Genomic DNA, 16235 nt, shown 5'->3' with positions numbered 1-16235 from the left:
TACTGACTTGCACCATTATTAAAGGTGGCCCATGAATTCAGATTTGAGAGGTCAAGGCCAAAGCAAGAAGGAAAATTAAATGTCCTAAGAGTAATATTATTCATAAAATAGAGCTGTTCTGGGTACTAAAGTCTGAGGAATTTATCCAATAAGAAAGGGTGATATAGTAGATGATATAGTAGACAATGACTCCCATGAGATTTCAGTAATAAATATGCTACCAAAATTTTCAGTTGTGTTATTTATAACATCTCTCAGTATGTCATATCAAAGAACATTTCAGTTAAAAGCATTTTTGAAGTGTGTGTGTGTGTGTGTGTGTGTGTGTGTGTGTGTGTGTAAAGAATGTATTCCAGAGTTTTAGGAGTAAAATTTCATTTATCTAGCTGTTCTGTCCAATAGAATTTTTTTGATGGTCAAAATATTCTATATCAACATGGCAGCTATTAGCCAATGTGCCTATTAAACACTTGAAATGCAGTCATGTGACTAAGGAGTTAAATTTTAATTTTACATTAATTCTAGTTAATTGAAATTTAAATTGCCACACATAGTGGCTACCACACCGGACAGGGCAGAGCCAGAGGCATGGTTGGACTGCATAGCCCTCAACCTATTCTCACGAATACAATTTCATATTTTCACAATAGATGGACAAAATAAAAACCCAAACACTTTTATTTTCTAGTTTGAGTCTACAGCACAAGAATTTCATGTTATTTAGCTCGGCAGAAAACTAACCATTTGTTCAAAGTTTCTGACTCGAAAAAAATCTGTATTACCTCTGTATAGAATTGAGACAAGGCAATACCTATTTATAAGATACTATTATTGCTTAAAATATTTTTTATATTATGGTCAGATTGTGTAACTCATCTATTTCAGTATCTCTGATGTGTCAAAATCTTCATTTTTGAGTTGGAGTGTGATTTTTGGAAATAAGCTCCAAATAATTCTGAGTCAAATCTGATAAATAAAATAGATTAATGACATTTTTGTGTGCTTTATAAACCAATTATAAAGACAAAATTAACGTAAAAAGAACAAGAACATATTACTATGTTTCCTAGAAGGATTCTGAATATGCAAGTCCTCTGAGCTCTTGTTGTATCATTAAAATGCTAACATTGTAAGATTTATATACGTGAGACATTGAGTGTCCACCCTAAGAAGAATTATAAGGAATTTGGGGTTATACAGAGACCGGAACATAAAGAGAAAGATCCCCCTCTGTGTGGTTTTCATTACCCATGTGTTCTTTTCCTGTTTATCTGGATGACTTACAGTACTGTCCTCAATTACAGAAGTAGTAGATTAAAAGAGAAGAGACGGAAAAAGTATGATTTCTGGCTAGATATTCACTTGCCAGATGGTTAAGAACTAGACCTTAGGCTAATTCTGAGAGAGCAGAGGGGCTTGGTATGTCCTTCTCTGAAAACCACAGTACGTACACGGACAGAGATCTCTATAGAGATTTAGACTCCAGTTTGGAGCGGGTGACGCAGCTTCTCCTATAGATCTTTTGCCAGCTGACCCTTAGGCATTGACAGCTGTTCTGCTGGACGGGCAAAGCTACAGAGCTCCAATGTGAGGAGGGAAAAGAAGAGGGGGAGCGGCCGGAAAGGTTAGCCAGCATCTCAGGATATCACTCCTTACTCCTTCCAAATGCTGAAATAGAAAGGTCAGAGCCCGAGGCCAGCTCCAGGGTCACCTCTCTGAGCTGTAATGCCAGGTAGGAAACCCTGAGGCTCCAGATGAAGAAACGATGGCAAGTTGATGAAGGACAGTGAGATTACTATTGAGGGGGAGCGCATCAAAAAGAAGTGATTACTAAACATGTTTTAGAAAGAAAGCAAGGATATTTGAAAGAAAAGAACAATGGGTGGGAAAGCTAACTCAAGCAAGAATGAATGGACTTCGGTGGCAGATGAGGTCACTTGGTCACGGTGATGAGCACAATCAAGGAGTTGTAAGAATTAAGATAGGAAAACAACTGGTATTTTATGAATTAGGTCTCATTGTACATGAGAAATGTTGTCAAAGACATTGCAATGTTTTGAAAGCAAACTAAATTTCTAAAAATAAATAATTTCCAAAAAATTGTTTTTAAGGATATGTAGAAGACAGCAAAAAAACAGAAAAAAAAGGATTAGTCAGATGATAATAATATTAATCTTACTAACAGATTAGGCCAAGGAGAGTCAACAGTAAGCACTGAAATTCAATTCCTACAAAAGAACAGCAATTTTCAACATCATATACAGAGCACCTATTTAACTGTTCATTTGTTGGTTTGTTCATTTTGTTTACCTAAGTATTCATTCATTCACTGAACCAACAGATATTGATTACATGTCATATGTTAGGTCCTGAGGATTCAATACCAAAATAAACGGTTCCTGTTTCAAGTAAAGTGTAGTCCAGTGGGGTGGAGGTGGGGCATGAAAGTTGAGAACTTCACATTTGCCAGGCATCTTGTGAAAGGCGTTCTATTTATTCTCATGAAATCTATAACCCAACCCTATCTTGGAGATACTGTTATTGCTATTTGACAGGTGACAGATAAAGACTCTGGGGAATGAGGTGACTTGCAATACACTATATAAGAAATAAATGGCAGCTCTGGGGTTTAAACTGAAGTCTTTTATTAGAAGTCCACTATTTATCAAATTGAAGTTATGAGGATATATGCCACAAAAGAAATGTGCATATTTCTGAATGAATATATGTAAAGCAGTTAGAACAGTGCCTAACACATCATAAATGCTATATGTCCTTATATCACTATCAGTAATGTTATTTTTTTCCTTAAGGAACAACATGGGGAAGAAAAATTAGTTATTCAAAATTATGTTAATCCTGGAGTTTGGGATTAATATATACACTTTACTATATATAAAATAGATAAGCAACAAGGACCTACTATATAGCACAGGGAACTATACTCAATATTTCATAATAACCTAAAAGGGAAAAGAATCTGAAAAAAATAGATATATATGTATGTATAACTGAATCACTTTGCTGTACACCTGAAGGTAACATAACATTGAAAATCAACTGTACTTCAATAAAAAAATTAAGAGAAATACAATGTAGCAGAATGCAACATGTGCATAAAATTTTCAAATGAAATAAGATTCTTCAAAGAACTTTTTTCCTTTAGGGTTTGTCTTATGCCCCATGTGACCTGGGAAGAATGTCTTCACTTTGCCTTGACACTTAAGGATAGTTAAGTTTCAAAAAAAAAAAGACAGAGAAGCAATGCACTATTGTACTGTATCTCCTTGGAGAATCCACTCCACAAAAGGACAAATAATCGAGAAAACTATCAAAGTAAGGCGGGAGGGCTTCAAGGCCCCTTTTCCTACTTGTGATCAAGGAGGTCACAAGTAGGAAATGGGCAATCTATGGAAACATTCCAACAGTCTGCTCTTTGCATTCACTTTTTAATGAAAATGGTTTAGAGTGGCACAATGAGACCAAAACCAGATTTATCTGAAAGATAAGAATGTAAAGAGAATTAATATCACTAATAAATGGAAATGCTAAAGACACAGTTAACATAAACCATATTTAGAAGAAAAGAGTAATGACCTATAATCTCACATTTAAGTTTTCCACTGTTAAAAAACCACCTGCACAGATAATTGCAACTAAAGGTGGACAGGAATTGGGACCACTCAGCCTGGCAGATTTAGATGTCTAAGAACAACTACAAAGAAATACAATTATCCAAGCAGTATTAGGGCTGGGGAGGTGCTTTCCATGATTAAATCTGCCTTCTTAAAAGCAAACAAACAAACTTATGTATACATAACGTACTCTTGGAGAAATAATAATGCAGTGATCTAATACATCACTGTCGAGGTTTTTCCCTTCCATCCATATTTCAGAGGGGGGAAAAAACACTGCTAGGCAATGTACTATATCTGAGAGAAATGGATATAACTGGCATAGCACCATATAAATTAATAATTTACACCTTCTATAAAATAAGGGAGGACGACCTGGAATTTCGTTACCATGTATTTTTTCTGGCTTATAGTTTAGACAATGAATCTTACTAATAGAAAAACATATGTATGACTGATTCACTTTGTTATAAAGCAGAAACTAACACACCATTGTAAAGCAATTATACCCCAATAAAGATGTTAAAAAAAAAAAAAAAAAAGAATACTTTAAATATAGTGACCCTAAGACACTATTTCAATTTTGATCAGAGCTGTGAAATTACATGATGGGATCCTAGTTGAACAAGGACATGGTTACTTTATTATTTCATATTTTGTATCATAACTCTACAGAGAAGAGCCTCCAGAGTTTTCTTAATATGATCACAATTTGTATGTTTATGAAATATTTTTTATGAGGAAGAGGGAAATAATGGTTGTGTGATAAAAATCATGTCAATGGAACTTGTAGCTAGCTCACTGCTGGTTTTGTTGTTACAAATACCATCAATGTTTCTTTGAAATATAAACTGTCTTACTATAGTAGGAATTCTTTGAACAGGTTCTCAAGAATTCCTGTTTACCAGTACAAGTTCAAAGGGCTAACTTGAAGCGGTGTGAAGAATTCAGTCACTTAGATTCAAGCTCTGGTTAGTAATACCCCTACTCACTGTAGGATGTGGGCCAGTTAAAAGTTATATTCCATAGCTTTTTTTTTTTTTTTTTTTTGCGGTATGCGGGCCTCTCACCGTTGTGGCCTCTCCCGTTGCAGAGCACAGGCTCCGGACCCGCAGGCTTAGCGGCCATGGCTCATGGGCCCAGCCGCTCCGCAGCATGTGGGATCTTCACGGACCAGGACATGAACCCCTGTCCCCTGCATCGGCAGGCGGACTCTCAAACCACTGCGCCACCAGGGAAGCCCTCCATAGCTTTTAAGATACCTGATTTCACTACCTCATGGCGTCATTGCAAAGGAAACATTACTTATGTAAACTGCTTCAAAAGCCTGTGCCACTATGTAAACAATGATTTATTGCTTCTTAACTCCTGCTTTTCCATGGTTTAAACATTGCCCTCTGTGAGAAAGAAGTGGCCTGTATAAAGAGAATGGATATATCATCTCACATCACTTGTCTATGGGCTTGACCTAGAGGAGTATTTCCAGTGTGAACTGCTGACCCAAGACTCCCCAGATAGAGGGGAAAAAAAAGTAGTTCGTGATACAATGAATTTGGGAAGTGATATTGGAGAATTATGTTTTCTATTAGCATGCACTAGAGTTCTGAAGAGTCCTGCAGGAAATAATTCTTTCAACATTGCTTAACACAACATTTCTCAAAGTTATCTCAAAGTTATCAAAGACCAGGATTCCCTTTTGTGGTATGTTTAACCACCAAGAACATCATGGGTAAGGCCACTTAGAGTGTGAGGAGAGCAATCAAAACAGCTAACATCTATTGTGCAGCTGCTATGCACAGAAATTCTCCGAAGTGCTTTACATGCATTAATTTATTTTAATTTTTATAATAACCATACAATGTAGGTGCTATTGTTGTCCCCATTTTATAGATGAGGAAACTGGATCGCTGAATGATTTAATGTCTTAGCAAAGATGTAAGTGGTGAAGCACAGAAAAAGGATATGAACCCAGATGATCTGGCCCTGGAAACTACTCAAGCCTTATGCATACCACTTTACTTGCAGGCTGAAGAAAACATGGAATCCATGTATTATTATCACTGTATGATACTTTCATCCAGTATAAGCTCCTTTTTAGATTAAAAAATAAACAAAACCCATGAATCCCAGAGGTTATGCAACTTATACAAAAGCACGAAGGAAACCAATGGTACTATATATCCTGATTATATATAATCAGTTATCAGCCCTTCGGGGCAGTACCCAAACCACTTGGCAAACATGTTGAAGAAGGTATAAGGGCAAGACTTGGGACGAAGGAAAGGAAATGAGATCACGCTTAGGTAGCTGTAGCCCTCCTTGGAGTCGCCTTCATTTTCTCATCTCCTTCATCAACTATATACAAATGGTTATTAGATCTCTTTAATTTCAGCTCTAAAATATCTCTTGATCTCTGTACCTCATTTCCAGCTCTTCTGTCACTGCCTGAGAATAGGTCCATACCCTTCTGCCTGGGCTATAGTACTAGCTTTCTAAGGAGGCTCCCATCTCTAGATAGTGGGGAACAAATAACCACATGGGGAAACAGCATTCTGCAAAAGTTATAAACAATACAGCATAATCTACTGTAAAAGATGACAAAAATTTCCCAGGAAAAAATGTGGGTTTTTACTACTAATAAAAGAAGGAAAGATCTAACACTTAGCTCTAAGACTTTAAAACCGTGATTTTATTTGAGAAATTCTTGTAGTCCTTGTCTATTTAATCACCTACAAGACTGATACATACACACATATAGACAATTAGAGCTCAAGTCCAAACAAAACAAAGCAAAAAAGGGTTGAGTCATATGAATGCAGTCCTGTTATTAATATGCTTTGCTACGGATGAATTACCATGCTTCAACAGAGATCCATCATGCAGAAGACTTCAGATAAATTCCATGAACTTTATTTACAGTTCAGTACCATACACTTGAACTTGACATTGGCTGTAGGAAAAGAAATTTCCATTTGCAGTGTTTTCCTACTTCATAACAATAGTAACAATGCTAACCCTTTGGTCAACAGACAAAGAAAGTTTGCCAGCCATGGGAGTATATATGGTGGGAAACTTCCATGGAGTTGTTTTTTTCTTCCCTCCATAACCCAACCTATCCACCCATGAGCAATCTTTTCCTGGCTTACTGGTTCTAAAAGCATTAGCTCAACCATGCCATGTTTTCCGAAAAAAAAAAAAAAAAAAAAAAAAAAAAAAAAAAAGCAGGGATTGGTGGGGGAAGCCAGCGAATTAGCCAGGAGCAGTCTAGTTAGTACTAACATGATGAAAGGTCTCAGCAGAAAATGACATAAGCAAGAGAAAATTCTTGATGTTGTCTGAAGAGACAAGAGTGTTTAACATTCCTGAAAATTAGTATTTTCCACGTTTTCTCACATTTTATTACTGTACTATGCCAGAAAATGTTCCTTTTGGTGGAACATTGGTTAAACATGAGAAGACTCAGACTATGTGTACGTCAAACTACAGAATAAAATTTAATTTTTCTTAAACATCTTTATTGGAGTATAATTGCTTTACAATGGTACGTTAGTTTCTGTTTTATAACAAAGTGAATCAGCTATATACATATACATATATCCCCAAATCTCCTCCCTCTTGCGTCTCCCTCCCACCCTCCCTATCCCACCTCTCTAGGTGGGCACAAAGCACCGAGCTGATCTCCCTGTGCTATGCAGCTGCTTCCCACTAGCTATCTATTTTACATTTGGTAGTATATATTAGTCCATGTCACCCTCTCACTTCGTCCCAGCTTACCCTTCTCCCTCCCTGTGTCCTCAAGTCCATTCCCTACATCTGCATTTTATTCCTGTCCTGCCCCTAGGTTCTTCAAATATATATATATATATACACATATATATATATATATTTTACATTCCATATATATGTGTTAGCCTACAGTATTTGTTTTTCTCTTTCTGACTTACTTCACTCACTATGACAGACTCTAGGTCCATCCACTTCACTACAAATGACTCAATTTCGTTTCTTTTCATGGCTGAGTAATATTCCATTGTATATATGAGCCACATCTTCTTTATCCATTCATCTATTGATGGACACTTAGGTTGCTTCCATGTCTTGGCTATTGTAAATAGAGCTGCAATGAACATTGTGGGAAATGACTCTTGTTGAATTATGGTTTTCTCAGGGTATATGCCCAGTAGTGGGATTGCTGGGTCCTATGGTAGTTCTATTTTTATTTTTATTTTATTTTATTTATTTATTTTTTTGTGGTACATGGGCCTCTCACTGTTGTGGCCTCTCCCGTTGCGGAGTACAGGCTCCAGATGCACAGGCTCAGTGGCCATGGCTCATGGACCAAGCCGCTCCATGGCATATGGGATCTTCCTGGACTGGGGCACAAACTTGTATCCCCTGCATCAGCAGGCGGACTCTCAACCACTGTGCCACCACGGAAGCCCTATTTTTATTTTTTAAAGGAACCTCCATATTGTTCTCCATAGTGGCTGTATCAATTTACATTCCCACCAGCAGTGCAAGAGGGTTTCCTCTTCTCCACACCCTCTCCAGCATTTATTGTTTGTAGATTTTATGATGATGGCCATTCTGACTGGTGGGAGGTGATACCTCATTGTAGTTTTGATTAGCGTTTCTCTAATGATTAGTGATGTTGAGCATCCTTTCATGTGTTTGTTGGCAATCTGTATATCTTCTTTGGAGAAATGTCTATTTAGGTCTTCTGCCCAGTTTTGGATTGGGTTGTTTGTTTTTTTGATATTGAGCTGCATGAGCTGCTTGTTAATTTTGGAGATTAATCCTTTGTCAGATGCTTCATTTGCAAATATTTTCTCCCATTCTGAGGGCTGTCTTTTCATCTTGTTTATGGTTTCCTTTGCTGTACAAAAGCATTTAAGTTTCATTAGGTCCCATTTGTTTATTTTTGTTTTTATTTCTCTTCCTCTAGGAGGTGGGTCAAAAAGGATCTTGCTATGATATATGTCATAGAGTGTTCTGCCTATGTTTTCCTCTAAGGGTTTGATAGTGTCTGGCCTTACATTCAGGTCTTTAATCCATTTTGAGTTTCTTTTGTGTATGGTATTAGGGAGTGTTCTAATTTCATTCTTTTACATGTAGCTGTCCAGTTTTCCCAGCACCACTTATTGAAGAGGCTGTCTTTTCTCCATTGTATATTCTTGCCTTTGTTGTCAAAGATAAGGTGACCATATGTGTGTGGGTTTATCTCTGGGCTTTCTATACTGTTCCATTGATCTATATTTCTGTTTTTGTGCCAGTACCATACTGTCTTTATTATTGTGGCTTTGTAGTATAGTCTGAAGTCCAGGAGCCTGATTCCTCCAGCTCCGTTTTTCTTTCTCAATATTGCTTTGGCTGTTTGGGGTCTTTTGTGTTTCCATACAACTGTGCAAATTTTGTTCTAGTTCTGTGAAAACTGCCATTGGCAGTTTGATAGGGATTGCATTGAATCTGTAGATTGCTTTGGGTAGAATAGTCATTTTCACAATGTTGATTCTTCCAATCCAAGAACATGGTATATCTCTCCATCTGTTTGTGTCATCTTTAATTTCTTTCATTAGTGTCTTATAGTTTTTGTATACAGGTCATTTGTCTCGGTAGGTAGGTTTTTTTGTAGGTATTTTATTCTTTTCGTTGCAATAGTAAATGAGAGTGTTTCCTTAATTTCTCTTTCAGATTTTTCATCATTAGTGTATAGGACTGCAAGAGATTTCTGTGCATTAATTTTGTATCCTGCTACTTTACCAAATTCACTGATTAGCTCTAGTAGTTTTCTGGCAGCGTCTTTAGGATTCTCTGTGTATAGTATCATGTCGTCTGCAAACAGTGACAGCTTTACTTCTTCTTTTCCAATTTGGATTCATTTCTTTTTCTTCTCTGATTGCTGTGGCTAAAACTTCCAAAACTATGTTGAATAATGGTGGTGAGAGTGGCCAACCTTGTCTTGTTCCTGATCTTAGTGGAAATTTTTTCACTTTTTCACCACTGAGAACAAAGTTGCCTGTGGGTTTGTCATATATGGCCTTATTATGTTGAGGTAAGTTCCCTCTATGCCTGCTTTCTGGAGGGTTTTTACCATAAATAGGTGTTGAATTTTGTCAAAAGCTTTTTCTGCATCTATTGAGATGCTCATATGGTTTTTCTCCTTCAATTTGTTAATATTATGTATCACATTCTTGATTTGCATATATTGAAGAATCCTTGCATTCCTGGGATAAATCCCACTTGATCATGGTATATGATCCTGTTAATGTGCTGTTGGATTCTGTCTGCTAGTATTTTGTGGAGGATTTTTGCATCTATGTTCATCAGTGATATTGGCCTGTAGTTTTCTTTCTTTGTGACATCTTTGTCCAGTTTTGGTATCAGGGTGATGGTGGCCTCATAGAATGAGTTTGTGAGTGTTCCTCCCTCTGCTATATTTCGGAAGAGTTTGAGAAGGATAGGTGTTAGCTCTTCTCTAAATGTTTGATAGAATTCACCTGTGAAGCTATCTGGTCCTGGGTTTTGCTTGTTGGAAGATTTTTAATCACAGTCTCAATTTCAGTGCTTGTGATTCGTCTGTTTATATTTTCTATTTCTTCCTAGTTCAGTCTCGGAAGGTTATGCTTTTCTAAGAATGGGTCCATATCTTCCAGGTTGTCCATTTTATTGGCATACAGTTGCTTGTAGTAATCTCTCATGATCCTTTGTATTTCTGCAGTGTCAGCTGTTACTTCTCCTTTTTCTTTTCTAATTCTATTGATTTCAGTCTTGTCCCTTTTTTCCTTGATGAGTCTGGCTAAGGGTTTATCAATTTTGTTTATCTTCTCAAAGAACCAGCTTTTAGTTTTATTGATCTTTGCTAGCATTTCCTTCATTTCTTTTTCATTTATTTCTGATCTGATCTTTATGATTTCTTTACTTTGCTAACTTTGGGGCTTGTTTCTTCTTCTTTCTCTAATTGCTTTAGGTGTAAGGTTAGGTTGTTTATTTGAGATGTTTCTTGTTTCTTGAGTTAGGACAATATTGCTCTAAACTTCCCTCTTAGAACTGCTTTTGCTGCATCCCATAAGTTTTGGGTCATCCTGTTTTCATTGTCATTTGTTTCTGAGTAGTTTTTGATATCCTCTTTGATTTCTTCAGTGATCTCTTGGTTATTAAGTAGTGTATTGTTTAGCCTCTATGTATTTGTATTTTTTACAGATTTTTTCCTGTAGTTGATATCTAGTCTCATTGCATTGTGGTCGGAAAAGATACTTGATATGATTTTAATTTTCTCAAATTTACCGAGGCTTGATTTGTGAGCCAAGATATGATCTACCCTGGAGAATGTTCCAGAAGCACTTGAGAAGAAAGTGTATTGTGTTGTTCTGGGATGGAATGTTCTATAAATATCAATTAAGTCCATCTTGTTTAATGTATCAGTTAAAGCTTGTGTTTCCTTATTTAGTTTTATTTTGGATGATCTGTCCACTGTTGAAAGTGGGGTGTTAAAGTCCCCTGCTGTGATTGTGTTACTGTCGATTTCCCCATTTATGGCTGTTAGCATTTGCCTTATATATTAAGGTGCTCCTATGTTGGGTGCATAAATATTTACAATTGTTATATCTTCTTCTTGGATCGATCCCTTGATCATTCTGTAGTGTCTTTCTTTGTCTCTTGTAATAGTCTTTATTTTAAAGTCGATTTTGTCTGATATGAGAATTGCTACTCCAGCTTTCTTTTGATTTCCATTTGCATGGAATATCTTTTTCCATCCCCTCACTTTCAGTCTGTATGTGTCCCTAGGTCTGAAGTGGGTCTATTGTAGACAGCATATATACAGGTCTTGTTTCAGTATCCATTCAGCCAATCTATGTCTTCGGGTTGGAGCATTTAATCCATTTACATTTAAGGTAGCTATCAATATGTATGTTCCTATTACCATTTTCTTAATTGTTTTGGGTTTGTTATTGTAGGTCTTTTCCTTCTCTTGTGTTTCCTGCCTAGAGAAGTTCCTTTAGCATTTGTTGTAAAGCTGCTTTGGTGGTGCTGAGGTTTTGCTTGTCTGTAAGGGTTTTAATTTCTCCATCGAATCTGAGTGAGATCCTTGCTGGGTTGAGTAATCTTGGTTGTAGGTTTTCCCCTTTCATCACTTTAAATATGTTCTGCCACTCCCTTCTCGCTTCCAGAGTTTCTGCTGAAAGATCAGCTGTTAACATTATGGGGATTCTGTTGTATGTTACTTCTTGTTTTTCCCTCGCTGCTTTTAATATTTTTTCTTTGTATTTAATTTTTGATAGTTTGATTAATATGTGTCTTGGCATGTTTCTCTTTGGATTTATCCCGTATGGGACTCTCTGCACTTCCTAGACTTGATTACCTATTTCCTTTCCCATATTAGGGAAGTTTTCAACTATAATCTCTTCAAATTTTTTCTCGGTCCCTTTCTTTCGCTTCTTCTTCTGGGACCCGTATAATTCGAATGTTGGTGTGTTTAATATTGTCCGAGAGGTCTCTGAGACTGTCCTCAATTCTTTTCATTCTTTTTCCTTTATACTGCTCTGCAGTAGTAATTTCCACTTTTTTATTCTTCAGGTCACTTATCCGTCCTTCTGCCTCAGTTATTCTGCTATTGATTCCTATTGATGTTTGTTTGCTCTTTAGTTCTTCTAGGTCCTTGTTAAACGTTTCTTTTATTTTCTCCATTCTATTTCCAAGATTTTGGATCATCTTTAGTAGCATTACTCTGACTTGTTTTTCAGGTAGACTGCCTATTTCCTCTTCATTTGTTTGTTCTCGTGGGTTTTTACCTTGCTCTTTCATCTGCTGTGTGTTTCTCTGTCTTCTCATTTTGCTTAACTTACTGTGTTTGGGGTCTCCTTTTCGCAGGCTGCAGGTTTGCAGTTCCCATTTTTTTGGTGTCTGCTCCCAGTGGGTAAGGTTGGTTCAGTGGGTTGTGTAGGCTTCCTAGTGGAGGGGACTGGTGTCTGTCTTCTGGAGGATGAGACTGGATCTTGTCTTTCTGGTGGGCAGGATGGCGTCTGGTGATGTGTTTTGGTGTGTCTGTGGCCTTATTATGATTTTAGGCAGCCTCTCTGCTAATGGGTGGGGTTGTGTTCCTGTCTTGCTAGTTTTTTTGCCATACGGTGTCAAGCACTGTAACTTGCTGGTCATTGAGTGGAGCTGGGTCTTACTTACCAGCTGGAGATCTCTGGGAGAGCTTGTGCCGTTTAATATTACGTGGAACCAGGAGGTCTTTGATGGACCAATGTCCTGAACTCAGCTCTCCCACCTCAGAGGCACAGGTCTGACACCCGCCCAGAGCACCAACACCCTGTTAGCCACACAGCTGTCTGGGCACCGTGTGAAAATTTGCGGATCGGGACAGAATTGTGTGGGTTAGCGTGGGGTCGCCACCTGCCCGCTCCCAGAGGAGGCTGGACCAGACACTGCTGGCTTCCGCAAAAGCACCTCTCTCATGTGCAGCTTCCTGAGAATGTGAGCACTCCTCCAATGAGAGCAAGAGGTGATGAGGCACCTGCTGTGTTCTCCAAATTTAATTTTTAATGAGGAAAAATAGAAAATATGGAGAAATGAATTTTAACAGTAAAATATTTATAGTCTGTAGGAGGAAAATTTCCAGAGCATGTTTATGTTCTGGAGCTGGTCAAAAGGCCACAGAGCGGATGTTCAGTGTCTTGCTCCTCTACCCCGCTTATCTGCTGCATTTTGAATGAAGCTGGTCCTTAACCACACCTCCAGGAAATGGCACATTTCTCTGGCCAGTCATAGCATCCATTCTCTTCAGGGACTGGTTCAGGAATGAGTATGCTTATGAGCTCCTTTGCACGATGTCCTGAAGTGTCTTAGTAGCTATCATTTGTCTTGCCTCACATTATAATACGATACAATCCTGCCCATATCACAGGCACTAATTTCTTGTCAGGGCTGGGTAAATGCACACCAAGGAGACTTGAATTTCAGTTTAGTTTTGAGTCTATATCTAAAAACAATATTTTTACAACAAATCAGTATTTTTACAAAATTTTGTATACATGATAACTTCTAATGTGATAGCCTATAGTCACTTAAGCAACCCACATATGTTTACTCAGAACCTCATGTCTATGGTAACAAAAGGATGGGGGGAGAAGAAGATTGAGAAACAACAGTAAAGCCAAGTGAAAGACATATCTGCCTTGGGCCATGTCGGCAAGGGACCGTGTGTCTAGCAGGCATGTGTGGCTCAGGAACAGGAATGGCAAAAATGGATGTTAAAGTAATTCAGATTACAGACAGGTATAGCAGGGCCTGCTAAGGTATAAGAGAATAACCAAGTAGTCGAGAGTGCATCAAAGTGATGTAAGACATGAATATAGTGGGCCATGTGCTGTGGGCAAAGAAGAAAGGGAAAAATATAGTCCAAAAATGGTAGGGAGTTAGTGATTAAAAGCTAAAGTGAAAAAGACAGGGAATGGGTGTGTGCATTTGGTGGCAATTGACAAGATGGAGGAGGGGTGCCGCTCAAGTGCAGATCTCAGAGCGGGGGCCACACCTTATTGGTGAGGTCAGGTCTGTAGTTACACTGAAGGTGACTGACAACAACCAGCAAAGGTAAGCGCTGTGAGGGGAAACAGGGTTGTAATATGGAGGACTGGGAGCTTTTAAGGAAAATTTTTTTTTTTTTTTTTGCGGTACGCAGGCCTCTCACCACCGCGGCCCCTCCTGTTGCGGAGCAAAGGCTATGGACGCACAAGCTCAGCGGCCATGGCTCACGGGCCCAGCCGCTCCGTGGCATGTGGGATCTTCCCGGACCGGGGCACGAACCCGCATCCCCCGCATCGGCAGGCGGACTCTCAACCACTGCGCCGCCAGGGAAGCCCCAGGAAAAACATTTTTACCATGTATTGAGAAAATCACAATGCTGAGTGTTAGAGTGGTAGGAGAATACCAAAGAAGTTACAGGTGAATGCTGGAGATCTAAACATAATTGAATGTGTGTGTGTATATATATGAATAATTTAAGGTGAAGTGCAACTATGTGGAGTGTGAAAAGGGTTCAAAGGTTCAAGCTTCAAAATTGGAATCAGGCTGTTATAAAATGGCTCCTTTTAATTAGCAACCAGATAGCTCCTGACAGAGTAGGAGAGGCTTTCCTGAGCCAGGTGCTGCAACAGCAGGTGAGGAAAAGGGCTGCCTTTAAATGCCCCCTCAGCACTGTGGCCAGGGACACAGGAGAGGCAGGACACAGAACATAAAGGGTGGATGGCAAAAGAAGTGGAGTGTAGGCACAATGAGGTTCTGGGCTTGCAAAGACGGAGAGGAAAAGCAGAACGCTGATCCTTGTGCCCAGGGGCCCTCCAAAGGGCTGCATCACGTCAACGTGGGGCAGAGCAGGTCTGGCTCACGGAGGGCGTGGGAATAACATGCAAACGGGCAGTACCTCTTCCCCACCTCAGGAACACTCACACACAGCTTGCATTCGATCTGTCTGGTACTACTCTGAAGGGCTTGATAACAAAAGTAAAATGAAAAGAAAAATAAATAATTTCGAAATGCAATCTTGAAAATATTCATATATTTCTGGACACGGCCACAGGGAAAAGACTCAAAGCACATTCTTCACGAAGCCGCCTTGCTATGAGTCTAATATGAATCATGGTGAGAATAGATCTGGTGTATGATGTCCTTGAATAATTTATTTCAGGCAGCCCCTAGTGTTCAGAAACAGGAAACTTAAAGAACAACATGTCTAGGCACTAGTTTTGTGTGGCCAGGCTCGGTGAGCCAATGTCAAAAGAGCCAGAGGAAAGTAAAAAGGAGAACTCAAAGCAAGTGATTTCTACCCCCACCCCCCAAATTTAAAAAATGAAAACTTTTCCTTTTTTGGTTTGTTTAGCAACAGGCAAACTTATAAACAACAGGAAAATTATTACTCTTATCTAGCTAAACCAAGTTGTTTTATAGGATCTATCTACCCAATGAAAGTGGGGCAATCCCAGGACCTGTCATAATGATAGATCAATACAGACAACATGAATTGGACTGAATCAAAACAAAGACCAAGTGAATTATAATCAGTGCATCCAAGTACTGGGCTCTGGAACTTGAGGAAATGGAGCCTAGAATCATTTTTAAAGCGAATGAATTTCCTTTAGTCAAAGGGATAGCAAGCAAAGAAGGGAGAAAGAGCAATGTAATCTGTGTTTCTCAATAATGACTCAATTTTAACAAAAATAAACAATAAACATCTGTACCTCTTCAGAATATTGCACTGATCATTGTTGTTAGGATCCCTGCTACAGGTGTTCTCTGGCATATTTTTAAAAAGTTAATTTTTTTCTGTATTGACAGGCACAGTCTGATTACTAACTTCTAAATCCTAAACAAGAAATATAAATCTGGGCAGAGGGAAACACAGCCATTTCTTAGGGAGTGAGTTAGATAAAGTCACACAGCATAGCCTGACCTGCTATAACTCCTGAGCTCTGGTTTCCACCTTGGTCTTGGCTAGTAGTTAATGGATTTCTGACTCGACTAAAGCAATCGTTCCCTAGCCCTTGGCTTCCAGACACTCAGTACATTTGGGGCCCTGACATCTGTCTTAGCTTCACCATTGGT

General features: G+C 38.6%; 1 protein-coding gene across 1 annotated transcript in view; it reads right to left on the bottom strand.

Moving 5' to 3' along the window:
- Window positions 1-16235, bottom strand: part of PRKD1 (protein kinase D1) — a 333970-nt gene that overhangs the window by 145675 nt on the left and 172060 nt on the right. The window lies entirely within an intron of this gene.

Source organism: Delphinus delphis, chromosome 2 (assembly GCF_949987515.2).
Source record: "Delphinus delphis chromosome 2, mDelDel1.2, whole genome shotgun sequence".
Taxonomy (NCBI): domain Eukaryota; kingdom Metazoa; phylum Chordata; class Mammalia; order Artiodactyla; family Delphinidae; genus Delphinus; species Delphinus delphis.
The sequence above is the reverse complement of the archived record's forward strand: the minus strand, read 5'-3'. Positions and strand labels throughout refer to the sequence as shown.